At 42.7% G+C, this 27,392-nt stretch overlaps 1 protein-coding gene and 1 long non-coding RNA gene across 2 annotated transcripts in view; one reads left to right on the forward strand and one right to left on the reverse strand.

Annotated features, from left to right (window-relative positions):
* Nucleotides 1-21,357, forward strand: part of LOC137331060 (uncharacterized) — a 67,394-nt gene extending 46,037 nt beyond the window's left edge. The window contains exon 3 of the long non-coding RNA XR_010965376.1: nucleotides 21,279-21,357. This is a non-coding gene — a long non-coding RNA (uncharacterized lncRNA). The remainder of the gene's footprint in view (nucleotides 1-21,278) is intronic.
* The window catches only part of pde4d (phosphodiesterase 4D, cAMP-specific), a 642,699-nt gene that overhangs the window by 362,539 nt on the left and 252,768 nt on the right, over nucleotides 1-27,392 (reverse strand). The gene's annotated exons all lie outside the window — the stretch shown is intronic.

Genomic DNA, 27,392 nt, shown 5'->3' on the forward strand with positions numbered 1-27,392 from the left:
TTTTTAAAAGAGTTGAGGGTCCCTGCCTCTACCACCAATTCGGCCAGTGAATTCCATACACCCACCACCCTCTGGGTAAAAAATGTTTTTCCTCTTGTCCCCTCTAATCCTTCCGCCAATCAGTTTAAATCTATGTTCTCTAGTTCTTGAACAAAGTAAAACGTCCCAAGGCACTTCACAGGAACGTTATCAAACAAAATCTGACACCAAGCCACATAAGGAGGTATTAGGACAAGAGACCAAAAGTGGGAATGCAGCGGGTTCAGCCCAGCCACCAGTTTAACCCCCCACCCGTACCATTCCTGCTGAGCAAACAAGGTTAAAATTGATCTAATATCTGATTCTACTATCTGATCTCACTTGAAACTTTTAATTTTACGATCAGTCTACTTGAAATAATGTGTTTACATGCACATTATTCATACCTCACAGCAATTTTAAAAGTCTGAATTATGTTCACCTGTCCAACTTAGTATAACAAATTATAGACCAGTTAGCCTAACAAGTATTGTCAGGAAATTACTAGAGTCTATAATTAAGGATAGAGTGACTGAACACCTTGAAAATTTTCAGCTGATCAGAGAGCCAGCATGGATTTGTAAACGGTAGGTCATGCCTGATGAACCTGACTGAACTTTTTGAAGAGGTGACTAAAATAGTGGACAGGGAAATGTCTATAGATGTCGTTTATATGGACTTCCAGAAGGCATTCGATAAAGTCCCTCATAAGAAACTGTTAGCTAAAGTTGAAGCTCATGGACTTGAGGGCAAATTATTGATCTGGCTAGGAAATTGGCTGAGCGACAGGAGACAGAGTAGGAATAATGGGCAGATACTCAAATTGGCAGATGTGACTAGTGGTGTCTCACAGGGATCTGTGTTGGGGCCTCAACTATTCACTGCATTTATTAACGACTTAGATGACGGGATAGAGAGCCACATATCTAACTTTGTTGATGACACAAAGATAGGCAGCTGGATTAAGTGAATGGGAAAAACTGGGGCAAATGGATTTCAATGTAGGCAAGTGTGAGGTCACCCACTTTGGATCTAAAAAGGATAGATCAGAGTACTTTCTAAATGATGAAAAACTTGAAGCAGTGGAGGTCCAAAGAGACTTAGGGCTACATAGATCAGTAAAATATCATGGACAGGTACAGAAAATAATCAGAAAGGCTAATGGAATGCTGGCCTTTATATCTAGAGGACTAAAATACAAGGGGGTAGAAGTTATGCCACAGCTATACATGTCCTATGCCTACAAGAGTGCTTAAATTTTCCTGATACTTAGGTAATTTTAATAGTGCACCCAAGATAACAAACAGAAAACCTTCTTTTTAAAATTTGCTTTAGCTACTGGATCTATTCTGTGCCTCCACAGGTTGCCCTCACATCTTCAAAAAGCAGCACATTGACAACATGAGACAGGGTATGTTTGTTTTTGAACTGTGCGGCTTAGTTCCTCTTTCAAGTGGTCAGAGGAAACCAAATAGCAGTCCTTGCACCATATTGAGCTAGGCTAGGACATGATTTCTGACAGTAGCTGGTTTTTAAACTTGTTATGAACCATGATCTAATTATAGGAGCTAATACCAAACTAAAACTAGACAAAAATGCTTCATATTTCTCACATTTCTTATGTTCTGAATGAGAAAGAAAGAGAAGACTTACATTTACAGCCAATGAAGTATTTTTGAAGTGTAGTCACTGTTGTAACGTAGGCAACATTTTTTTTTATTATTTGTTTGTGGGATGTGGGCATTGCTGGTGAGGCCAGCATTTATTGCCCATAGCTAATTGCCCTCGAGAAGGTGGTGGTGAGCCACCTTCTTGAACCGCTGCAGTCCGTGTGGTGAAGGTTCTCCCACAGTGCTGTTAGGAAGGGAGTTCCAGGATTTTGACCCAGCGACGAAGGAACGGCAATATATTTCCAAGTCAGGATGGTGTGTGACTTGGAGGGGGAGCGTGCAGGTGCCTGCTGCCCTTGTCCTTCTAAGTGGTAGGGGTCGCGGGTTTGGGAGGTGCTGTCGAAGAAGCGTTAGCGAGTTGCTGCAATGCATCGTGTGGATGGTACACACTGCAGCCACTGTGCGCCGGTGGTGAAGGGAGTGAATGTTTAGGGTAGTGGATGGGGTGCCAATCAAGTGGGCTGCTTTGACCTGGATGGTGTTGAGCTTCTTGAGTGTTGTTGGAGCTGCACTCATCCAGGCAAGTGGAGAGTATTCCATACTCCTGACTTGTGCCTTGTAAATAGTGGAAAGGCTTTGGGGAGTCAGGTGGTGAGTCACTCGCCGAACAATACCCAGCCTCTGACCTGCTCTTGTAGCCACAGTATTTATGTGGCTGGTCCAGTTAAGTTTCTGGTCAATAGTGACCCCCAAGATGTTGATGGTGGGGAATTCGGATTAGAAGACCAGAAAGAAGAGACAAACTGGAAATGGACGGGATAAACTCAAGTAATGTTCAACAAAGATTCTTTTTATGGCTAGAAATGTATCCATGTCTTTCATTTATTGCAAAGGAAAAGTCATAATGAGTCCACGACTTTGCCCATGGGATAAATGCAATGCATGGAGCAATTCGAGCCCACAGTTGCTTCAGTGGTGCTGAATATTTTTCATCCAATGGTTAACTCTTTAAAATAAAATGTAATCATGCTTCATGTGAAGAATTCTTAAAGGCTGGAGAGCTGTCTTTGCATCTTTGCTTATGTTGCTGGAGTTAATATTGTGAAAACACACTTTAGTCTCCATTAAAAATGGCACCATTTGAAAAGGAGAGATTACAATCTATTCAGTTTGAATTACTTGCCAAACAAAATCTGCAATCAACATTTCTGGGATGTTTGGGAAGGATTCACCCCATAAGTTCTGGTAATTGAGATTGTATGAATATTTTGGTAAATGAAAGTGGAATAAGTACTAAGCAATTGCACTCATTTTATGTTCAAATACTGACAGAACAATCTGACAAACTCAACTGCATTGCTGTGGAGCAACATTTAATTAAAGTTATTTTAGCAGTTGAAAGGAATGTGATCAAAATTTTTTGCATTTTTTTTCCAAAGTAGGATATATTACCAAAACTCAGAATTAGACCAGTTGGCTTTTTGTGGGATGAGAGAATGGAAACAGACAGTGAACAACAAACTTCGGGAATTACAGTAAGGATGATCAGTGCTGAAGCTGCACGTCCGATTAATCATGACTAGGCTCACAAAGTGAACAATGGTGGGACGCACAGAGGGCTAAGCTCAGCTAAAACAATATGAAAGGTCATCGACCTGAAACACTAACTCTGTTTCTCTCTCCATACATGCTCCCTGACCAGGAGCGTTTTCCAGCATTTTCTGTTTTTATTTCAGATTTCTAGCATCCGCAGTATTTTGTTTTAGTTTTGGCAAAACACTATTTGTTCTTTAAACAGCCAGAGGTGGGCAATTCCATCAACTTCTTTTAAATAAATTAGAAAATTGTTAATTGACTGGCGCAAGAGTGAAAGTGGCATCGTCACGTTCAGTGGCCCTCCTGAGAAGTCCGTTTTGTGAATATCAAACTTTACCTCTCCAATACCATGAAATCAACAGAACAATAATCTCAATATTTCTATTTGTTTTTGGTAGGAAGATCATAGAATCATAGAAAGCTTACAGTATGGAAGGAGGCCATTCGGCCCATCAAGTCTGTGCTGGCTCTATGCCAAAGCAATCCAGCTAGTCCCACTTCCCCACCCTATCCCCGTAGCCCTACCTTTTTTTTCCCTTTCAAATACTTATCCAATTCCCTTTTGCTGGTCATGATTGAATCTGCCTCCACCACCCCCTCAGGCAGTGCATTCCAGATCCTAACCACTCGCTGTGTAAAAAAGCTTTTCCTCATATCACCTTACGTTCCTTTGCCAGTCACCTTAAATCTATGACCTCTGGTTCTTGACCCTTCTGCCAATAGGAACAGTTTATCTCTATCTATTCTGTCTCAAGCCTTCATGATTTTGAATACCTCTATAAAGTCTCCTCTCAACCTTCTCTGGTCCAAGGAGAACCACCCCAGCTTCTCCAGTCTATCCACTTGTCTAAATTCCCTCATCGCTGGAATCATTCTAGTAAATCTATTCTGCACCCTCTCTAAGGCCTTCACATCTTTCCTAAAGTGCGGTGCCCAGAATTGGACACAATATTCCAGCTGTGGCTGAACCAGTGTTTTATAAAGGTTCATGACTTCCTTGCTTTTGTACTCTGTGCCTCTATTTATAAAGCCCAGGATCCCGTATGCTTTTTTAACTGCTTTTTCAACCTGCCCTACCACCATCAACGAATTGTGCACAAATACCCCCGGATCTCTCTGTTCCTGTACCCCTTTTAGAATTGTGCCTTTTAGTTTATACTGCCTCTCCTCATTCTTCCTACCGAAATGTATCACCTCACATTATTCTGCCTTAAATTTCACCTGCCATGTATCTGCCTATGCCACCAGCCTGTCTATATCCTCTTGAAGATTATGAAACATTTTCTTTCAAAATCACATTATGATCACTTTACTTTCGGTGACTAAACGATAAAATACTTGGTGTCTCTCTCAATGTTCCAATTGAAGCTTCAACTCTATTCAACATGGACTGCAAAAAGTTACAAAGGATGACCTAATCAAAAAGTCTTTTATTCGCTAGAGATAAGAGCAAGGCCAATACTAATATCACAATTGTACCTTGGTATAATCCATGTCCATGGAGTTCATGTCAAAAAGATAAGAGCTTGCTGTACTTACCTAAAAGGAAAGAAAACACTATTAAAAATTATTGTTTCATTGAATATTGCATCAATTGCACAAAGTGTATCATGCATCTTCATTTAAAAAAAATGAGTGTCCATTTTAAAATACTTCTTACTAGCAATACATTGATGTATTAGCTACAAATTAAATCATCAAATACACTTTTCTTTTATAAATGTCAATTTCAAAATGTTCCCATATGTTCAATCCACAAACAGTAATATCAAACTACCATAAAACTATTGCGTTTTTGTCACAAGGTGCAGGCATTGTGAAATGCCAAATTAAAAGAGACTGTAAGGATGGGGGAGTACTTTTGGTAAACAATCAGGAAAATATTGTATGCAAAGTAAAATTTATGATATGGAGTTTCCTTCGATATTTTGCGGATGTTTATGTGATTTTGGAAGAAAAGCCTGAACCTTAAAAAATTACACGAGATACACCTGCTATAAATACAAGATGAAACAGTTTTTTCACCCGTTGTCAGGCATTTTGCCTCAAATTTCTGAAGTCATTCTTATGCATGTGGGACTGAGTTCTAATGACCTATGTTTCATTGGTTGAAAAAGGCAGCTGGAGCCAATTCCAACCTCTTCACCCCTCTCAAGAATTGAACGTGGGTTAGTTCAATTAGACGCTAATTATCTTTAAATGAATGCAGTTGCAGTTTCCAGCAGAGTTCCTGCAGGAAGCTGTATCTAATGACGTGTTGGAAAATCACTGAGAGATGTGTTAGTTCAGCTCTTTCGCTGCATATTCCTCCTCCTCCCCCCCCCCCCCCCCAAAGAAGGAAACAAAATTTGATAGACCCGATGATGATAGTCCGGCTAGATGAATCGCAGTGCAGTAGCGTATTATTCAATTATCCTTTCGCAGGCTAATCACTAATGATGCTAAAATGACTCGCTGGCAGAATGAATATAGCGCCCCTTGTCAAATTGAAATAGCTAAAGTAATTAACAAGGCTTCTAATAACACCTTTGTATCGCACAGGAACACAATGCTATTTTTCTCAAGCCCTCCTCCTGTGGACGAGAACAACAGTACGTCAGCGAAGCAGTTCTAATGTACAGAAGGGAATCGAGGAAAATGGTCTCAAACCTGTGTGTCATCTTAAAACTGTTAGAAATAATTGTGCAAGAAAAATTAAAATACAACATAAAAGAAACAGCAAAAAGAATGTCAGAAAATTAATTTGGGACGAAAGAGCCCCCACCACCCCCATCGGAATATTAGAAGCAATTTTTAACTGGCTGCACAATGCACTGAATTGCCAAGGCAGGCATTCAGCTTGGCAATGTATGTTCCAGAGAACTTTTAGTCTATTGAGTGTGTTTTGCGATTAAGACAAATGGCTTTGACCTGTGACAATTTCTAAAATGTTAAACAAAAATCAGGGTTTTTATTCTTTAATGTTACTTAATGGCAACCCCTGTCTTTCTCCACGTAGTCGTCAACAAGGAAAGCTGTGCAACATTAAAGTGGTGCCGGTCATTCCCCCAAGAACATCTCCAGCTGTATATTCATTTGAGAGATTGCCAAAGAAGTTATGCACTGTATCTATGCAGTGCTGTATGACTGTCTGACTAAGCTGTAGACTACCGTGGAGAACACAGTCACTCCAGGGCCCTCTGCAGCAGAAACCCTGTTGGCTGCGGTCCTAGGTTCAAGCATAGCTACCATCATGAATTCACAGACCTTCGACTCATATCTACAGTAGTCTGTCTTGTCATGGGTTATTATTTTGGGAAATCAGATTGTCATAACCATAGCAGCATTACAAGCATCAAAGATTGTATTATTGTCCCTATATGGACACATAAATACTGAAATAAGAGGTGCAAAATAAAAACAAATAATTAGCTGATTCTTGCAACAAAACAGTAAAAGAAACTGACTGATTTTCAGATTTCACTTAATTATTAACAAATAGTAATCTTTTGAATATCTTTATGATACTACAGAGGAAATCTTAACTCCCAGCCGGTTGAATGTGCAGCCTGCTGCCCGGGAGACGCTGAGAGAGGCACACTCCATTTTAACAGCCAAGCCTCATCAACATAGATGCGGTCAGCTGCCCACTCAAAATGGACGACCAGAGGCAGTTTGCTGGGTTCTGGCCGGCGAATATCGGGCTGCCCAGCTGGAAATTTTGTCGGGGGTTGGGTTCACGAGGGTTTGGCGAATGCAAAATGGGAGAGTCCAGGACAGCAGCGGCCCAAACTTAATTTCCTTGTGGGACTTGGTGGGGCACATCTGTTCCTCTGGGCCCTACAAAATAATTTTTACACTGACCTGTAAAGGCGTCTGCTTCTTGCCCCCATTAGGCTGTTAAAACAGCTTGGGGGTACTACGTACATCACAGGACCCTGGTTAATATGTATTCACAAGACTACAGCCTGAGTCAGGCGGCGCCTCAAACACCCAAGAAAACAGTGGTGTTAAAATGGCTGTGAGGTGGTAAAAGAGCGGTAAATATGCCACTAAGATTTTTAACTCTCATTCTATTTGGCGGAAGGAGTTAAAATTGCCCCATATTCATCATTTTAAAATATACTCAATTATTTTTATCAAATATATTTTTGATAATTTTCAAATCATTAATAGTATAAAGTAAAACTAAAACACAACCCTGTTATTCCCCACACTTCTTTTGCCACTCCATTCCATGCATTATTCCTGACTAAGAGAGCCTGGAAATAATCTGCTCCCAGCATTTATTATCTCTTCGCACCATCTGTAATCGGTCCCCATTGTTTGTAATCAACTGGTATGGGCAGACTTATCTTCTGGTTCCCCACTGTTCCCTATGAGAAATGCTTCACCTCTGCCAAACTAAGACCAGTAATTTACAATGTTATGGAGCACGATGGCCAACCCCGATCCTTTATTACACCAGTACAGTCACACTTTAGAACGTTCCTCAACTGACAGCGGTTTCTAAATAAAATTAATAATTTTAACCATTAGATGTAGAGAAGACGTTTCCACTTGTGGGGGAATCTAAAACTTGGGGCCATAAATATAAGACAGTCACTAATAAATCCAATAAAGAATTCAGGAGAAACTTCTTTACCCAGGGAGTGGTTAGAATGTGGAATTTGGAGTAGTTGAGGTGAATAGCATAGATGCCTTTAAGGGAAAGTTAGATAAGCACATGAGGCAGAAAGGAATAGAAGGATATTCAGTTAGGGTTAGATGAAGTAGGGAAGGAGGCTCGCATGGAGCATAAACACCACATGGTCCAGTTGGGCCGAATGGCTTGTTTCTGCGCTGTAAATTCTATGTAACTCTATATAATTCATAACAAAAATGATGCAAAAATACTATTGCAGGCCACAAGTACAGTAAATATATTAACATGCGTGAATGAAACATAGGAACATAGGAACAGGAGTAGGCCATTCAGCCCCTCGTGCCTGCTCCGCCATTTGATAAGATCATGGCTGATCTGTGATCTAACTCCATTAACCTGCCTTTGGCCCATATCCCTTAATACCTTTGGTTGCCAAAAAGCTGTCTATCTCAGATTTAAATTTAGCAATTGAGCTAGTATCAATTGACGTTTGCGGAAGAGAGTTCCAAACTTCTACAACCCTCTGTGTGTGGAAATGTTTTCTAATCTCGCTCCTGAAGAGTCTGGCTCTAATTTTTAGACTGTGTCCCCTACTCCTAAAATCCCCAACCAGCGGAAATAGTTTCTCTCTATCCACCCTATCTGTTCCCCTTAATATCTTATAAACTTCGATCAGATCACCCCTTAACCTTCGAAACTCCAGAGAATACAAACCCAATTTGTGTAATATCTCCTCGTAACTTAACCCTTGAAGTCCGGGTATCATTCTAGTAAACCTACGCTGCACTCCCTCCAAGGCCAATATGTCCTTCCGAAGGTGCAGTGCCCAGAACTGCTCACAGTACTCCAGGTGCGGTCAAACCAGGGTTTTGTATAGCTGCAGCATAACTTCTGCCCCCTTGTACTCTAGTCCTCTAGATATAAAGGCCAACATTCCATTTGCCTTCTTGATTATTTTTTGCACCTGTTCATGACACTTCAATGATCCATGTACCTGAACCCCTAAGTCCCTTTGGACATCCACTGTTTTTAACTTTTTACCATTTTGAAAGTACCCTGTTCTATCCTTTTTTGATCCAAAGTGGATGACCTCACATTTGTCTACATTGAATTCCATTTGCCACTATTTTGCCCATTTACCTAATCGATCAATATCGCTTTGTAATTTTATGTTTTCATCTACACTGCTTACAATGCCACCAATCTCTGTGTTATCGGCAAACTTAGATATGAGACTTTCTATGCCTTCATCTAAGTCGTTAATAAATATTATGAATAATTGAGGCCCCAAGACAGATCCCTGCGGGACTCCACTAGTCACATTCTGCCAATGTGAGTACCTTCCCATTATCCCTACTCTCTGTCACCTTTCGCTCAGCCAACTTCCTAACCAGGTCTGTATTTTTCCCTCGATTCCATGGGCTTCTATCTTAGCTAACAGTCTCTTATGTGGGACCTTATCAAATGCCTTCTGGAAGTCCATATAAATAACATCCATTGACATTCCCCTGTCCACTACTTTAGTCACCTCTTCAAAAAATTCAATCAGGTTTGTCAGGCACGACCTACCTTTCACAAATCCATGCTGGCTCTCTCTGATTAACTGAAAATTCTCGAGGTGTTCAGTCACCCTATCCTTAATTATAGACTCCAGCATTTTCCCCACAACAGATGTTAGGCTAACTGGTCTATAATTCCCCGGTTTCCCTCTCCTTTCTTAAAAAGTGGAGTGACATGTGCAATTTTCCAATCTGGAGGGACAGTTCCTGAATCTAGAGAACTTTGAAAGATTATAGTTAGGGCATCTGCAATGTGCTCACCTACTTCCTTTAAAACCCTGGGATGGAAACCATCTGGTCCTGGGGATTTGTCACTCTTTAGTGCTATTATTGTCTTCATTACTGTTGCTTTACTTATGTTAATTTTATTGAGTCCCTGTCCCCGATTCAATATAAGTTTTCTTGGGATTTCCGGCATGCTATCCTCTTTCTCGACTGTAAATACTGACGCAAAGTAATTGTTCAACATGTCCGCCATTTCCCCATTGCCAATGGCAATATCCCCACTTTCAGTTTTTAAGGGGCCAACACTGCTCCTGACCACCCTCTTTTTCCTAATATAACTATAAAAGTTCTTTGTATTGGTTTTGATATTCCTTGTGAGTTTCTTTTCATACTTTCTTTTTGTAGCCCTTACTAAGTGATTTGTGACCCTTTGTTGATCTTTGTATCTTTCACATTCGCCAGGATCTGTGCCATTTTTTGCCTTTTTGTATGCCCTTTCCTTATGTCTTATACTGTCCCTCATCTCTTTAGTTGTCCATGGCTGTTTTTTTTGGCAAGTAGAGTTCTTGCCCCTCAGGGGTATAAACCAGTTCTATATCTCATTAAAAGTTTCTTTAAACATTTCCCACTTATCATCAGTCATTTTACCCATTAACAGATTTGCCCAGTTTACTGTGGACAGTCTCTGTCTCATCCCATTGAAGTCGGCCTTACCCAAGTCTAGAATCTTAGCAGCTGACTCACTTTTTTCCCTTTCAAACACTACATTGAACTCGATCATGTTATGATCACTATTGGATAGATGTTCACGCACAGTTAAGCCGTTAACTAAATCTGGTTCATTACTCATTACTAAATCTAGTATGGCTTGCCCCCTTGTTGCCTCTAGGACATACTGCTGTAGAAAACTATCCCGGACACACTCAAGAAATTCACTACCTTTCTGACAGTTGCTAGTCTGCTTTTCCCAACCTATGTGAAGGTTAAAGTCCCCCATTAAGACCACTATGCCTTTCTCACACGCTTGTCTAATCTCTGCATTTATACAATCTAGCACTTCAGAGCTGCTGCTAGGGCTCCTATATACAACTCCCACTATAGTCTTAGATCCTTTCCTATTTCTCAATTCAACCCATAAGGTCTCTCTTGGCTGCTTACCTCTCGTTATATCCCCCTTTATCATTGAAGTGATTTCATCTCTAATCATTAAGGCTACTCCTCCCCCTCTTCCATTTTCCCTATCTCTCCTGTAGACCTTATAACCTGGTATATTTAGTTCCCAATCCTGACCATCCTGCAGCCAAGTCTCAGTAATAGCTATCATGTCATACCCTCCAATTTGAATTTGAACCTGTAGTTCATTTAATTTATTCCTTATACTCCGTGCATTTTAATATAGAACTTTTAGTTGGGCCACACACCCTAACCTGACCTTCAGCTTTGATGCTGGGTTAATCACCTTACGCCTTCTCGTTTTTATTTTATCTGTCGTGCCTAAAGTACACTTTCTTTCTGCTGCTCTACGCTTTTCCCTTTCTCTTGTTCTTGAACAACTGTTTGTACTATTTGTATTGTAAATTTCCCCTGGATCTTCCCCTCTCTTGCTGCTCTCAACTTTATTCCCTTCTGACTCCTCACTCAGGTTCCCATCCCCCTGCCACTCTAGTTTAAACCTTCCCCAACAGCACTAGCAAACACCCCCGCGAGGACATTGGTCTCGGTCCTGCTCGGGTGTAACCCGTCACCCTTGTACAGGTCCCACCTTCCCCAGAACCGGCCCCAATGTCCCACGAATTTAAATCCCTCCCTCCTACACCATCCCTGCAGCCACGCATTCATCCTGTCTATTCTCCCATTCCTATACTCACTAGCACATGGCACTGGTAGTAATCCTGAGATCACTACCTTTGAAGCCCTGCTTTTTAATTTATCTCCTAACTCCTTAAATTCACCTTGCAGGACCTCATCCCTTTTTTTACCCATGTCGTTGGTACCAATATGGACCACGACTACAGGCTGTTCACCCTCCCCGTCCAGAATGCCCTGCAGCCGCTCCGTGACATCCTTGACCCTAGCACCAGGGAGGCAACATACCATCCTGGAGTCACGTTTGCAGCTGCAGAAACGCCTATCTGTTCCCCTTACAATTGAATCCCCTATCACTATAGCCCTGCCACTCTTCTTCCTCCCCTCCTGTGCAGCAGAGCCACCCGTGGTGCCCCGAACTTGGCTCTTGCTGCCAACATCTACATCTACATAAGTATTGACAAAAAAAAATTTAGACCATGGTTTCCAAAACAAATCTTGTGAAGAGCAAATTGGGTACAGAAGATATGAAAAATGGCTTTCTCATATTCACATTGTACAATTAAAGGATTTGATTGCAACCCAGGTTCTTTTTTAAAAAATCTTTTTGATGTAGAAGCTCTTATCTTTAATAAAAGCAATCTACCTTTGAAGGCCTTTTCTTAGGTATTCATTAATAACAGTGTAACGAGTATCACAGCTGTTCATCCTACACCCAAGATGTGTTGCATAGCAGTTACTCTTCTTATTAAAGCTACGACTGTTGCTGTGTACTGTACTTATCTCAAATGGCCAGTGACTCGCTAAATCAATATTCAAATCACAGTATCCAATAATAGACCACTCTCTGCCTATTGTATCATCACTATGCTCAGTTTCTGACTGAAGCTCAGTTGTTCTAACAAACTTAAAATAGCACCTCTGCCTCCAGCCGGAGGGGCCCTAGACCAGAGAGGTAAATATTTCGTAGCTGCGCGCACACCACAGCCACAATGACCTCGTCCCATGCTGTTCGTGCCAAACTCAAAATGGCAACGTGATCATAATTGCGATTGAGAATTTAAAAGTTAAGTGAGTAAATTATTTGTAGTCAGTTTTGGCCGAGTCCTGACATACAGAATTATCGACCACAAAGTGATTGGGAAGGCGAGGGGGGGGTATTTATCACCCCCCAATCCCCCACTGGCTTCAGCACTGCCTTTAACAGTCAAGAAATTTATCCAATCAGTTCCAGTTGTCCCTCTTTTTAATCTGCATTCTATCCAGCAGCAGTGAGAGTAAATTTTATTCATGTTTTCTTGTAGATTAAAAGTTGTCTGCCTATTTATTATAGTTGTAAGAATGTATGGACGAGGCCCTAAATGGTGCCAGGAAGTAATAGAATATGGGTTTTTGGCCACAATTCTCCAATTACAGATCTTAACTAAGAGACCTTGGGTGCTAAATTGGGCCGTGTAGCATGACCCAGTTTACAGCATGACGTGCGCCAGGCGCCATCTTGGTATAGGAGTTAGCGCAGGCGCAGATAATGAACGCTGGAATCATGTAGAGTCGGGAGAAAATGGCTTCAATCAGTGTGCAACGCTGATTTAAAGTGATAGACACCAGTTTGGCACATAACGCTCAACTCAATGTTCAGTCTTAACCCCAACCATCTGAACGTGTCTTAGAGGACCCCCCGTCAGTGCTATTTAAAGGGACCATGCAGGATTTACAGGTTAGTGGCTGGATTATTGCTTCTGGCTACTCAGATATTTGTAACTGTTTTAGGAGGTCTCCTAGACTTCAATACTAGGACACAGGGACATAGCCTAACATTTAGAGCCAGGACGTGCAGGAGTGAAGTTAGGAAATGCTTCTACACGCAAAGGGTGTGAGATGTTTGGAACTCTCTTCTGCAGACGGCAGTTGATGCTAGCTCACTTCTGAATGTTAAATCTGAGATTGATAGATTTCTGTGACTCAAGGGTATTAAGGGATATGGGGCTAAGGCAGGTATCTAGAGTTAGGTCACAGGTCCACCATGATCTCAATGAATGGCGGAACAGGCTCGAGGGGCTAAATGCCACTGCCACTTGCTGCCTCTTGATATGCGGCACTTTCTCCTGCAAGAAAACGGGACTTGTGTCTGGGTGATGCGCCTGTCATGGTTGAATAGCTGCCAGTGTGTGTGGCCTGTGAGTTGTGGGTGTGTGGCTTGAAACAGTAGTAATGTGTAAGGGTGAGAGGAAGCATCTGATTGGAAGAGTTGAGTACTGATGGAAAGAGTTTATTGGTATGTGGGTGATGGGGGTTGTAGTGCGTGGTGCAGTTCGTAGAAGACGCCACTTGACAGTTGACCTCACTCACCTTGACCACTCATGTCAAAGCACTGAACTTCTTCCTGCACTACAACCATGTTCATGATGCTATGCTCCTGGCATTGATTTCGTCCCCTGCTGCGTCCCACTGCATTTTTGATGTATATCTGGAGGGCCTCTTGCCCCCCCCCCACCCCCTGCGGATATAGGATGTCCCTCCTTCTGTACATCTCTTGCACCAAGGTCTCTAGTGCATCAGCAGCGAACCTTGATACATGCACTCTCGCAGACCTAGTACTAACTCAGATCGGCAGATTGGTGAGGTCTGGCGTGCAGATTGGAGGATGTGGGATTTAGTAGTGTTTATTCAATGTTTTAACAAAATTCATCAGTGTATAAACATAGGGATGGGACCTGCATATGTGTTTCACGTGTGCAATGTCTGATCTCCGTTCAGACTCCGTGCAGATGGTAGACTGTTATTTTCAGCAAATAACAGGTATCAGCTACCTTTAAGAGATTTCGAAGAAACATCCTCCCTTTAAGAGATTGAGCTCCCCTGGTGGTGGAAAGTGCGAACTGCACTGATTCCACGTGCAAGACCTGGAATGGAATACTGATTGCAGGTGAGTCCTCGGGTGGGCCGAAACTTGCGTCCTGCCTGCGCAGGGGTCATTGGGCGTGGGGTAATAGCACATCACGTTACCTACGCCCAAAAAACGGCCCCTATCCAATTTTTTTCCCCCCGGTTTTCCCCACATGGAAGGGAAGTCACTCCTCGCCACAATCAGGCACTTCTCAGTGGTTGTTTACAGTGTGGCTTCGGCAGAGGCCTGGGCCCAGATTGCCTACCTGCCCTATTGGCTGGGGATGATGAATGACGTGGGAAGATCAAAAGAAGGAGAAAAGAGGGAAAATAATTAAACAACAAAAGAAAAGTAAGTGGAAATGTTATCACATGAATCAGTATTTTCACAAGGTAGTCACAATAGTGATTATACAACTGTGAGGGCAATTCATCTGTCAATATAATATCTATATATAAGATATATATAGGATCAAGGTCTTCCCAGCAATCAAAATATTAATGCATACACGAAATAGGAAATGCAAAGAGTGGAAATAGGAATAATCCAACAAATAATATTATAAAATGGTCAAAACAATTTCTCCAAACTTTTGATTTTTGTTTCTATACGTATTTATTCTCAGCGATAAGTTTTCTCTCTAGTCCTTTATTTCCAAGCAATTGGCACCGAAAACTGTAGGAGAACTAAATAGTTTCCATCTAAGCAGCTGGTGTGTGAAAACTGCATACACAATTTGTCACAGTAAACCTAGGAAAGAATGGTAGCTTGCTGTAGCTGAACAGTTTACAATTTCTCTTTATTTAAAAAAAAGCCGGTTAGAGATTTAAGCCAGGATTTTTCAGCTGGTGATCAGTATGGACTTAACAGTTGGCAGAAAATAGATTCTGCCATGGCCACAGCTATTATTTTTTACTGTTGACTATTTGAATAATAGAATTGCAAAGCTTCTATTGCTTTTAAAATATGACCCAAAGGGGAGGAATAGATATCCATTGGCAGTGGCTTAGGAGAAAGCTGTCCCATGCCACCCCCATATTGTTGGTCTGTGGCCCAGGCAGAGACTTTCAAGGGGATAAATGTGGATAATATACACTTATATACACTACTAAATCCCACATCCTCCAATCTGCACTGCTGCCATTCACCAGCATCAAAAAAAATTCCTCCAACATAAGATGTAAGGTGTTCCGACCAGTTTTCTCATTGAACAGAAAATGGGCTGACTTGATAGATACTAGGGAAGCTCAATTCAAAAAGGGCTGTTACAAAAAAGGCCATTAACTGGAAAAACCTTTCCTTGGACTTCAGTGCAATGTTAAATGCTCACAAGGTAGATATGGATAAGGAAAGCCCTATCCTACGTTATTCACCCAAAAAGGTGAATACAGTCCCCTATCACTGAACTCAGTTGTTTCTTAAATGATTCCAGGCATTTTGCTTCTTCTACCCTGTCAAGAAGTCCATTTCACATGTTGATCACTGTTTGCCATTCACCAGTTTGAACTTGCACATCCTTATGCTATTATCATGGTTAACTTGAACGGGTATTATGATTTACCTTTTCTATGGGGGTAATTTTAACCTAACCCAACCAAAGGGCAACTGACAGCATCAGGTCTGCTGCTCATTTTATACCCTGCCCAATTTTATTTTCCATTGGGCGGTTGATCTGATCCTGTCAGTTTCCTACGGGGTGGGTTAGGTTAAAATTACCCGTTAAGTCTCTATGAGATCCTCTCGCATTCACCTTCTTTCAAGACTAAAAGCCCAAGTTTTAGCCTTTCCTCAAAAATCAGTCCTCTTATACTAGGGATCAGTCTTATGGTTCTTTACAGCACTATCTCCAGGGTTTAAATATCTTCCTGTGAATCAATGACTAGGACTGGGCACTGTATACAAGCCGTGGGATAACCAGAGCACTGTCCAGTTTAAGCATGACTTTCTCTAGTTTGTACTTTACTGTTTTGGCTCTATAATTCAGTATTCTATTTGGTTTGTTGATTGATGCTCTGCAGTTATTGGACATGTAAAGTACCAAGTTTACTGATACCCTTAGATCTCTTTCAACTTGATGCTTAGTTATTTCAAAATCATTCAAGTTGCAAACCTATGTTATTAAAATGACTTATTTTACAACATTGTTGCAAATTTAGCACTTGCTTTGGACAATGTACAATTATATGATCTTCAAATTGAGTGAAATTAACAGTGCCAATAATTTTTGTTTTGTTTTCCCAACTGTCCATTTTATAAGTAAGTTTCTCCTCTCGTTAGCCTGCTCTGCACCATTTCCTAGGAGGGTAGGTAGGTAAATAGTTCTTTAGCTTTTGCCAATGGCGTAGTCAAACTGATCATAAGGAAATAAATAAAAGTTCTGCTGGACAATGACAAGCTACCCTGCAAGTTGGCTTCTTTCCATATAAGTATTACATCTCTGCCACCTGACTTTCTGACAGCTTGGCTGAGATTAGGCACTCACTGATGGGGAACTGTGATCACACTTTTAGCTACACAGCGAATACTCCAGGAAAATGTGTACACCCGTCATCAGCATCAACACAACTTATAAAGTTCACTTACAAAGGTGATAGAATGCAAGAAAAGACATCTGTGAAAGCGGCAATGTTCACAGTCCCATCACGTAAACAATATAAATATTTTATTGAAGGCTGTATTATTGATGCGAGCATCATATTTTCACAGTTTAAAAATGCGGCATTTTAAATTAAATGAAATCATGGGGAACTTGAAAAATGGACATACAAATAGTTGAATTCCACCACAAAGGGTTTTCAATATCTATTATCTTCCTATGGATAAAAAGAACACATAAAACGCTCTTCATAAATTCATAAATCACTTGTAAAACAGATACAATGCCATAAATACAAGGACCAGACAACTTTTATTGAGGTATCAAGATAAAGTGTTTGCTGCAAATAAGTGTTTTATAAGCAGAGAAAGGCTAAACTGCTGCCACACAGATAGGCTGAGGATTAATATCTGCATTATACCGAGGATACCTAATTTAAAATGACTTGGCACACTTCCAAGAGCAGTTTTTAAAAAATTAATTCTCAGAACGTGGGTATCACTGGCAAGGCCAGCATTTATTGTCCATCCCTAGTTGCCCTGAGAAGGTGGTGGTGAGCCTCCTGCTTGAATCACTGCAGAGTGGTTTGATACAACTGGGTAGCTTGCTAGGTCACTTCAGAGGGTAGTTAAGAATTAATTGAATTGGAGTCACATGTAGGCTAGGCATTGGTGTGAGGCTGGAGTCACATACAGGGCAGCTTTCCTTCCCTAAAGGACATTAGTGAATCAGTTGGGTTTTTACAACAATCGACAGCTTCATGGTCACCTTTTACTGATACCAACTTTTTATTTCCAGATTCTAAAAAAAAATCTGAATTCAAATTGTCAAACTGGCATAGCGGCATTTGAACTCATGTTCTCTGAATTATTAGTCCAGGTCTCTGGATTACTTGTCCAGTAACATAACCACTATGCTACTGTACCCTGAATTAATACATTGATATAATGTAAGTAGAAAAATAGCTTAACAGATTACCAATCACTGATCATGGGCTAAATTAGGAAAACCCTATTCTTTTTTTCATAATGAATTACCCAAAGATTAGCCTTAAATCTATTAATTTAGTGCTTTACAGATGTTTTTTACTGGGGTGGTTAGACAAGATTTGAAAAAAGACATTGGCCTAGAAATTGCTCGTAAAATAATGGAGAGCTGAAAGGAGCTCACCATTATTTCAGGGAAAATGGAAGAGGGCTTTCTGAAGAGCACATATACGCAGTCAAGTGCAGAAATCCGGAAGTTGCTCTATCTGATTTCCTGCTTCTCCGAAAGCTTCGCGGTAAAGAGATCTAGCCAATTGGAATGAATGGACCAGCACTAACTTGCTCTCCTGCCCAGCTGGAAACTAATTAATCACTCCAGAGGAAAGGTACACTGAGTTATATCAAATCTAAACTAACTTTTAATGGCCTGGTAAGTATTAATGACTGCCAAACAACCTCTCTGGCACTGAAAATTAACTTTTAAAAATGTGGAGTCTCATTCCTCCAGATATTAATTGTTAAACTTTTTCTTTCTGTCTCTTTTAATCTTACCCTCTCTTTAGTTTGTTTTCTCTTACGGATTTTACATTTGAATTCACTGTTGTAGCTTTCACTTCCTGGTTCTGATTGTGCAGCTTGTCAAGAATGCTTCAAGTTGATTGGTTAAGGGGAGGGAGCGATCCTTTCCCCTCTGTCACAGCTCACAGAAACCTGGAAAAGCACGCTGCACTTTTTGTAGTTGACCATTGAAGTAAGTTGGTGCCCAGAAGCCCGCGAATAATTAGTGGGTGAGTTAATAACTAACAAGCGGTGGGCGAGGTTCGTTCGCTGCTCAGTGCAATTTCCGGGCCAATAGCTATCTTACAACATTTATTAACTAGATTCACCCCTTTTGTCTCCCAACTTCTCCATTCCTCTCCTGAAGGAGCAAACTACTGCTGGGGAATGACACCATGGTCGCAAACAGTTCTCTAGCACCTCACTCAAGTGGTCACTCTTCATGTGCAAGTCTAGAGAGTGAGTGTGGAAAGGTTATTTGATGAGGATGACATCACAACAAAATCCTGCGCTCACCCCACATTGACACATACACATTCCAGCAAGTGTCACCGGATAATAATTAGCAATGAGAAATCTCCCTAGCCCTGGGCACTAAGACCAATTGTAGCATCCTTACTACTATAAGTAGAGATTAGCAAAATCAGCGTAGAATAAGGTCCAAGCCTCTTTATCTGTTTGACTCAGTTCCATACCAGGTGGCACACTTACCCACTGAGCTATTTGTTTATTGCAGTTATTCCATTAATGGCACAAAGTTACGTTTTTTCATTTCCTTACCATGTCAACCTTTAGCTACCCAGACACTGGGCTCAATTTTGAAACCGAGCTGGGAAGGGGGCGGGGGGGGGGGTGGGTCAATTTGAGGTCGGGAAACCCATTAGTACGGGTTTCCCGGACGTCCTTACGATTTTGACTTTAGGACGTCTCTTATTTTTTTTGTCGGTTTCCCGTCCGGCTGACTGGCTGATTGACAAGCTGGTCTCAGTCGGACGGGAGAATAGCCAGGGAGAGGATGTCTGCAGGTAAGTCTTCATGGGGTGAGGGGGGGAAGGGGGGCATAGGTGGGTAACGGGCACAGCTGAGCAAGGGGCATAGGTGGGAAAGGAGCGTAGGTAGGCATGGGTGGGCAAAGGTGGGCACAGGGGTCGCGAGTCATGGGGGATGTGATCGGGGGTCAGTCACGAGGGGTCCGCAATCGTTGGGGGGGAGGGTCAGGGTCGGGATTCAGGGGATTGGGGTCGGGAAGGATTGGGTCGGAGGATCGTGGTCGGGGGTTGGAGAATCGGGGATCGGGGGGAGGATCGGGGTCAGATGATCAGGGTCAGGGTCAGGGGTCCGCGATCGAGGGAGGGGAGGATCGTGGTCGGGGGATCGTGGTCGGGGGTCAGAGGGTCGGGGGTCAGAGGATCGGGGGTCAGAGGGGGAGGATCGGGGTCGGATGATCGGGATCGGTGGTCCGCGATGAGGGGGGAGGGGAGGATCAGAGTCGGGGGGTTGGGGTCGGGAGTCTGCAATCGGGGTGGGGGGGATGGTGCAGGTAGGCTTGTTGGGCCTGGGGGAAGCACTCCTGCTCCTCCGGGCCCACAAACTGTGCCTTTCTAGGCACTTACCTGCAGTCTCGGGCCTTCTCACCCCCTTTCACGAGGCGTAAAACAGAAGGCCCGGGAATCCTGACCACCTGGGGTTGAAATTGGGAATTAATTAAAAATGGAGGCCTGAAGCCTTCTTGAAAGATTTTAAGGCCTGACCTGCCTCCTGTGAGCGGGTTGGCTGCACCCCCCCCTCATCCCACCCCCGAGAAAACAGGAAATAGGCGGGTTGGGGGCGGGTCTGAAATGGTGGCAATTTTCAATGCCCCCCTGCCCCTAGCCCACCAATTTTTTTACTTTTAAAATTGAGCCCACTATCTTCCACAGCAATGTCTTAACCTAAATGTGGAAACATTCGAACACTGTGGACTATTGACTTTTCCACCAGCGCTGGCAATGTTGCTCCATTACTGGCTACTGGAGGGACTTTTTCATTGGGTTGAACTGTGTCTGCCAAACCACCCTCCCCCCAACCCAGAATAAAGTGCTTTGTTGCTGCAGAGTTACCAGATGACAGAGGTATATTTGTTTGCAAAGTTGATATCTCCGATCCAATGTGAGCAGGCAAGTTTTAAATATCAGCTGAGCCTGGGATTTGAACTTGTAACATTGTCAGTTCAAAACGCAACACTCCACCAGTAAAGACTATCCGGCCAACCAAGTGGTATGTGTGCCATTCACCTAGAATTCAGTTCACGCAGTTATCGCTTTGTTTTTGTGCAAAAATGTTGCAGCTGTGTGGCATTCTGTTGACAAAGTGCACTTTGACCAGTTGCTGCCTCGTCTTGCACATGACTGTACAACAGCCAGAGACATGAGAGATTTTCAACGGACATTGTTAAGTGGGTATACTGCAGTCTGGCAATTATTTCAATACTACACAGGTTAAGAGATGGCTTTGTCATTTGTTTTAGTAGAGAAAGTGTATTTTTGTCAAATATGGAATACATAACTTTATTATCCATTCTTCAACCGCCCAATCTGTTATATCTTTACTATTTCAAATAGATGTTCGCTATTAATCATTGTTTTAATTGTTAATCAGAGGCATAACTCCCTCCCCATAAAGAATGCAACTACCTACTCAGATCTGGGTTAATCAACAATCAGTTATTAAAAAAAGACACTGCAACTGTTTTAATATAAAAATGCTGTAAAGTTAAAACAAGCAGTATCCCAATTATTTAAAGTGTGACGTTTACAAAGTTATTTATTACACAGAAGGACACGGCTGTTGCACTGAATGAACCAGAAGCCTGCAGAAACACAAACCTCAAGCGGACCTTGCGTGCATCTATCAAACTAATATTCAATCAGTACATTAGCAAATAAAAAAATGGAAGCATTACCATAATCGTTGGTGTTTGATGTCAATAGGCTTATTGATGGCATACGGTGATCCATGAAGGTAAGCACTCCTGTACCTAGCCACTTTCTCCAGAGACGTTAAGTATTCACAATTTGTTGGCAGACTCATTTTTCATCCTCACAGCACTGCTACATAACCATTAGTTCCATTTTCCTTCATCACTAAACTGTCCTTTTAACACGTGTTCATAATTCCATTTCTCTTCCTTAATAAACTATCATTTATTGAACAGAGGACATTTTCACAATGCTAATATCTCACTGTTGGGAGCACATTCCCCTTCTAGCTGATTCAGTGTGTATGCATTATGTAGCACTGTTGTTTGTATTTGCTATCTTGCTTTCTCTCAGGAAATGCACTGATAGCTCACTAACAGAACAGGTTGGGCTTAAGGTTTCCTGATCGAAGGTAGTGATTATTCAAGTGACCATAGCTTGAACAGCTGTCAATCAAAGCTGCAAAAACTACTGGCTTATTCTGGCACTGTATGGTTTTGTGGGTAATACAGAAGCAGCAAAATTCAGAAGCAGCAATTGTTTTCAGTCAATGATTTTAAGCTACACACAGTACAGCAAAGGAGGGAGTTCAGATTGCTACCAGTCTGTCAATTATTGCAATGCTCTCCTGGCCAGGCTCCCATCCTCCAACTTCCACAAACTCCAGCTCATTCAAAACTCTCATACCAGGTCTGGCTTGCCCATCACCCCTGTCTTCGCTGACCTACATAGGTTCCCCCTGGCCCAGTGCATCAAATTTAAAATTCTCATCCTCATGTTTAAATCTCTCCACGGCCTCAACTTCCTGTCTCTGTAACTTCCTCCAGTGCTACAACCTCCCTCCCTGAACACTCCATTCCTCTAACCTGCCACTTATGCATCCCCTCTCCCTTCGCCCCACCATTGACAGTGGCGCCATCAGCCGCCTATGCCTCTCCCTAAACTCCTTCACCTCCCATTCCCACTTTAAGACCCTCCTTAAAACTTATCTCTTTGAAAAGCTTTTGGTCACTCCTATTAATAGTTCCATTTTTGATTACTGTCCACTTTTTCCTTACACCTCTGTGAAGCACCTTGGGCCATTTTCTATGTTGAAGGCACCTACCACCCGCATGGAGTTAAAATCGGAGCTACTGTTTCTGGATGGACAGTTGATACTTGGCGAACTTTATTTGCCACTAATATTGTCTTTCAAACATTATTCAAATGCATTTTTCCTACTGACTTGTCATGTCATTAAATATGAAAAGAAAAGTTGTCAAATGTACAAAAGATATCAAAGTTTTAGTGGTTTTCCTGGCTACTATCAGGGTTTGTTTTGACTTTTGAAAAACAACTTTACATGTTCTTTGTGTTTAACAATCAACAATAGCCTCCTAGACTATTGTTGTTGGCAGCAGCTTTACAAACTTTACATAACTTCAAGTTTTAAAGTTAATATACCTCATGGTGAAGATGACTTAACCAATGGAGCTCATTGCAATTATTACAAAATACCCTTAGACAGATTTGTGACTTGCTTTACATACTAGTCAGTTAAACTGTCAGATGTACATAACTGAGCTACAGCAAGGTATTGAGATCATGGGGGTAAGTTTCACCTTCATTGTTCAGGCAGTAATCTGGTGGAGCAGATCAACTGCCCATTATAGAAAACGACTGATTTTCATTTCCGCTGAAGTCACTGGAAATGAAAATCAGGCGGCTTCCATAACGAGCAGGCAATCCGCCCCACCAGTTTCCAGCCCGAGCAGTAAAGGTGAAAATCACCCCACATATGTCCTTCTAGGAGCTACATCACCACAGCCACTAGTTGTGGCTCATTATTTTTAAAATGCAACAGAAAGCCAAAAACGTTGCAAATTAAAAGGCACAACACGTAACTAATCTCCTCCATTATATAACAATGTCACAAAACAAAAACCAGTAAAAGATTTAGGTGGTAATTTTAACTCTTGGCGATAGTATAAAACCAGCGATATCGGATCAGCCACCCTGTGGCTGAAGCATGTGCTCTCTGATCGCTGTGACAGAATTTAAGATGCCATTACCATGTTAAATCTTAAACATAAATGCTTCAATTTTGATACATTACTCCCCTCTTTTGGATTCGATACTTAAGACTGCTTCAAAGTGGCGCTTGTGACAGTCATGGATATGAAATCCGAAGGAGCAGGAGGGCGGTAATAAAAAAGAAATCGCATTTATTCCTCTCATGGCAGCTTGTCAGTGTTCCCATTTTGAGAGCCATGATGATATTGGATGACCAAGTTATGCCCAAAAGACAGACATTTTTGTCATGAGCCTATTATAACCTCACTAAGGGATTGTTTTAAGAATATGCAGTAAATACAGTCCTGTAAGTACAGTTCAGAGGTGGGGTTGGGGGGGGGGGGGGTGGGGAGGATGGGAGGAGGCAGTTAAGATGGCGGAAGGTTCACTCTGTGTTCACGACCCTCCCCCATCTTAACTTGCCTAAATTTAGGCACGGGAAGGTTGCTTGCCCTAGAGAAGTGGGGGCCTAATTTAAATGGACCAGTTGCGTCCTGATGACAACATTGGGGCATGCACGCCATTTTAACTGTGGACCTGAATAAGGCCCACATCAACCTCAAACCTGCCAGTGAAAGCTCATGGCAGGTAGTATCCTGGCCACAGAAGGAACAGGTATGTTAATTTTTTAAGAACTTTTTATAGGTTCCTTATATGTCAGGAGGAGCACGAGCTCTGCTCCAAACCCCATAAGGATACCTTGGACTTCCTTCACACGAGCCCTGCCCCAAACCCCACAAGGATACCTTGGACTTCCCTTGCACGAGCCCTGCTCCAAACCCCACAAGGATACCTTGGACTTCCCTTGCACGAACCCTGCTCCAAACCCCACAAGGATACCTTGGACTTCCCTTGCACGAGCCCTGCTCCAAACCCCACAAGGATACCTTGGACTTCCCTTGCACAAACCCTGCTCCAAACCCCACAAGGATACCTTGGGCTTCCCTCGCATGAACCCTGCTCCAAACCCCACAAGGATACCTTGGGCTTCCCTCGCATGAACCCTGCTCCAAACCCCACAAGGATACCTTGGGCTTCCCTCGCATGAACCCTGCTCCAAACCCCACAAGGATACCTTGGGCTTCCCTCGCACGAACCCTGCTCCAAACCCCACAAGGATACCTTGGGCTTCCCTCGCACGAACCCTGCTCCAAACCCCACAAGGATACCTTGGACTTCCCTCGCACGAACCCTGCTCCAAACCCCACAAGGATACCTTGGGCTTCCCTCGCACGAACCCTGCTCCAAACCCCACAAGGATACCTTGGGCTTCCCTCGCACGAACCCTGCTCCAAACCCCACAAGGATACCTTGGACTTCCCTTGCACGAACCCTGCTCCAAACCCCACAAGGATACCTTGGGCTTCCCTCGCACGAACCCTGCTCCAAACCCCACAAGGATACCTTGGGCTTCCCTCGCACGGGCCCTGCTCCAAACCCCACAAGGATACCTTGGGCTTCCCCCTGTCCTGATCGCAAAACTTATCGATCCCCCCCGCTTCTCACTTACCTTTCCAGGTACCGTTTCTGTGAGTCCCCAGCAGCAGCCTGAACTCTACCACCTCACCAAGAATTTCAACTGCTGCCAGCTGCCGGTGACATCATCCCTAGGTAGCTTCAGGTGGGAGTGAGTGTCGGGACAATCAAATGAGGAATTAAAATCCCCCGAGTCTCACGCTCTAGGAGGGCGGATGGATTGCCACCCAGTTCAGTCCCCGCATCCCCGATTCCCAACCTGAGTTAAAATCAGGACTACAGTAACCATCCTGTCCTGCTCATTTCCTAACAATCAGTTAGAGCACATCAGTTGCTCCCCAAATTTTCCAGGGGCAAAAATGTACATAAAGGTGCAACATATACAATAATTTATCCATATCATTGTATTCAAAATCGTATTTCACTTCTGGCCATCTGGTAATGTGTTTTATCAGTCTTTTTGTTTTAAGAAATCTGTTTGCTAATATTTCAAAAGTTATTTTGCTTTTAGCCAGGGAAACACAGTTGCTATTGCAATTAAGCAGAAACATAAAATCAAATGGGCTGAAGTGAGACATGATTTGTAACATACTGTTGTATATAACTTCTTGTATGATTTATATCTTAATCTGCATTGTATCCGCTTGTGTTAGTTTGGAAAGGACAGCATTGTTCGGTCAATATACAATGTTAGAGTCAGTGCAGGAGGGAAATCAGTCGGTGTTCGATGTAGTTCAGCATAAAAAAAATGTGAAGTATTATATTTTGGAAGCAAAAATAGCAATCGGAAATACTCCTTAAATGGTAACATTTTAAATGGAGTAGAGGACCAGAGGAACCTTGGTGCACAGATACACCGATCATTAAAGGTGGCAGCACAAGTAGATAAGGCTATAATAGGCAAACAGAATCCTTGCTTTTTATCCAGTGGGCATATAATACAAGCTCAAGGAGGTAATGTTGAACTTGTACAAGACCTTAGTTAGGCCACAGTTGGAGTAGCGTCTATAGTTTTGACACCTCATTATACATGGTATAAAAGCAATGGAAAAGAGGCAGGGAAGAATCACTACAATATTAAAAGAAATAATGGGCTACAGTAATGGAGACTTGAAAAGTTAGAATTTTTTTCTACTAGAGCTGATTTACACACAATGTGGTATAATCAGTGTGGCCTAATAGAGGTTTCAGGTTTATGAAAAGATATGATTAGGTTGATAGTGCTTGTTTCTAGTGGTTGGCGAGATGGTAATGAGGGGGCACAAGTTTAAGATAATCGCAAAAAGAATTGGAAGATGATTAGAATGTGGAATTCTCTGTCACAAGCAGTTGTTGATGCAGAATCCAGTTCATAAATTATTTCAAAGAAGATTAGATAATTGCTTGAAAAGGAAGTATATTAAAGATTGCAGGGGAATGGGATTAGGCTAGGTAGCTCGTGCAGAAAAACACCAGCATATACTTGAGTTGAATTTCCTATTTCTGTGTTGTAACATTCGATGATGCTAAGAATTAGGGCCCGATATTACCATAGCGGTGGGTTCGCGGCGGGTGGTCAATTGGGCGTGAGGGTAACGCGCCCGGTGAAATCAGTCTGCTCCGCACCAAATCGCAGGCTGATTGGATCCACTTACCTGTTGTTCCGGGTTCCCCACTGCTTAGCTGCGCGGCGGGCGGACTGCGCATGCGCAGTAAGGTCTGTCAACTGGAGGAGCTCTATTTAAAGGGGCAGTCCTCCACTGACTGATGCTGCAGGAAATAAGAAAAATTACAGCATGGAGCAGCCCAGGGGGAAGGCTGCTCCCAGGTTTAATGATGCCTCACTCCAGGTCTTATTGGATGGGGTGAGGAGGAGGGGGAGGACAGAGATCTTCCCCCCGGCGGGCGGGAGGAAGCGGCCTGCCTCTGCCACCAAGAAGGCCTGGTTCGAGGTGGCAGAGGAGGTCACCTGCACCACCCACATATCGCCCACCTGCATACAGTGCAGGAGGCGCTGCAATGACCTAAGTAGGTCAGCCAATGTGAGTACACTTACTCATTCCCCTACACTCCGTCTGCCACATCACCGCCCCCACCCCACATCTCCTTCTGCACTGCCAACACTACTCTGTCACATCACTGCTCACAACCACTCAAACCTCATCCTCATCTTACCTGCACTTACTCACCTCGCCAATACTCATCCCGCCACTACCACTCAACCCAATCCTCATACAATCTCATGGCTCTATCTCATACTCACCCTCTCCTGCATCTCTTTCACGGTCAGCCTCACTCAACCTGCCACTACCTGTGCTTAAGACACAGGGCATGCATCACATATGTGCAGTAGGCAGCGTAAGGCAAACGTGTCGTGAGCATTAAGGGGATGCACAAGGGTGTTTGAGGGTTTGTCATGGTTTTTACTTCTATTTAATTTCTGATCAACTCACATTACATATT

Source organism: Heptranchias perlo, chromosome 1, assembly GCF_035084215.1.
Source record: "Heptranchias perlo isolate sHepPer1 chromosome 1, sHepPer1.hap1, whole genome shotgun sequence".
Classification (NCBI taxonomy): domain Eukaryota; kingdom Metazoa; phylum Chordata; class Chondrichthyes; order Hexanchiformes; family Hexanchidae; genus Heptranchias; species Heptranchias perlo.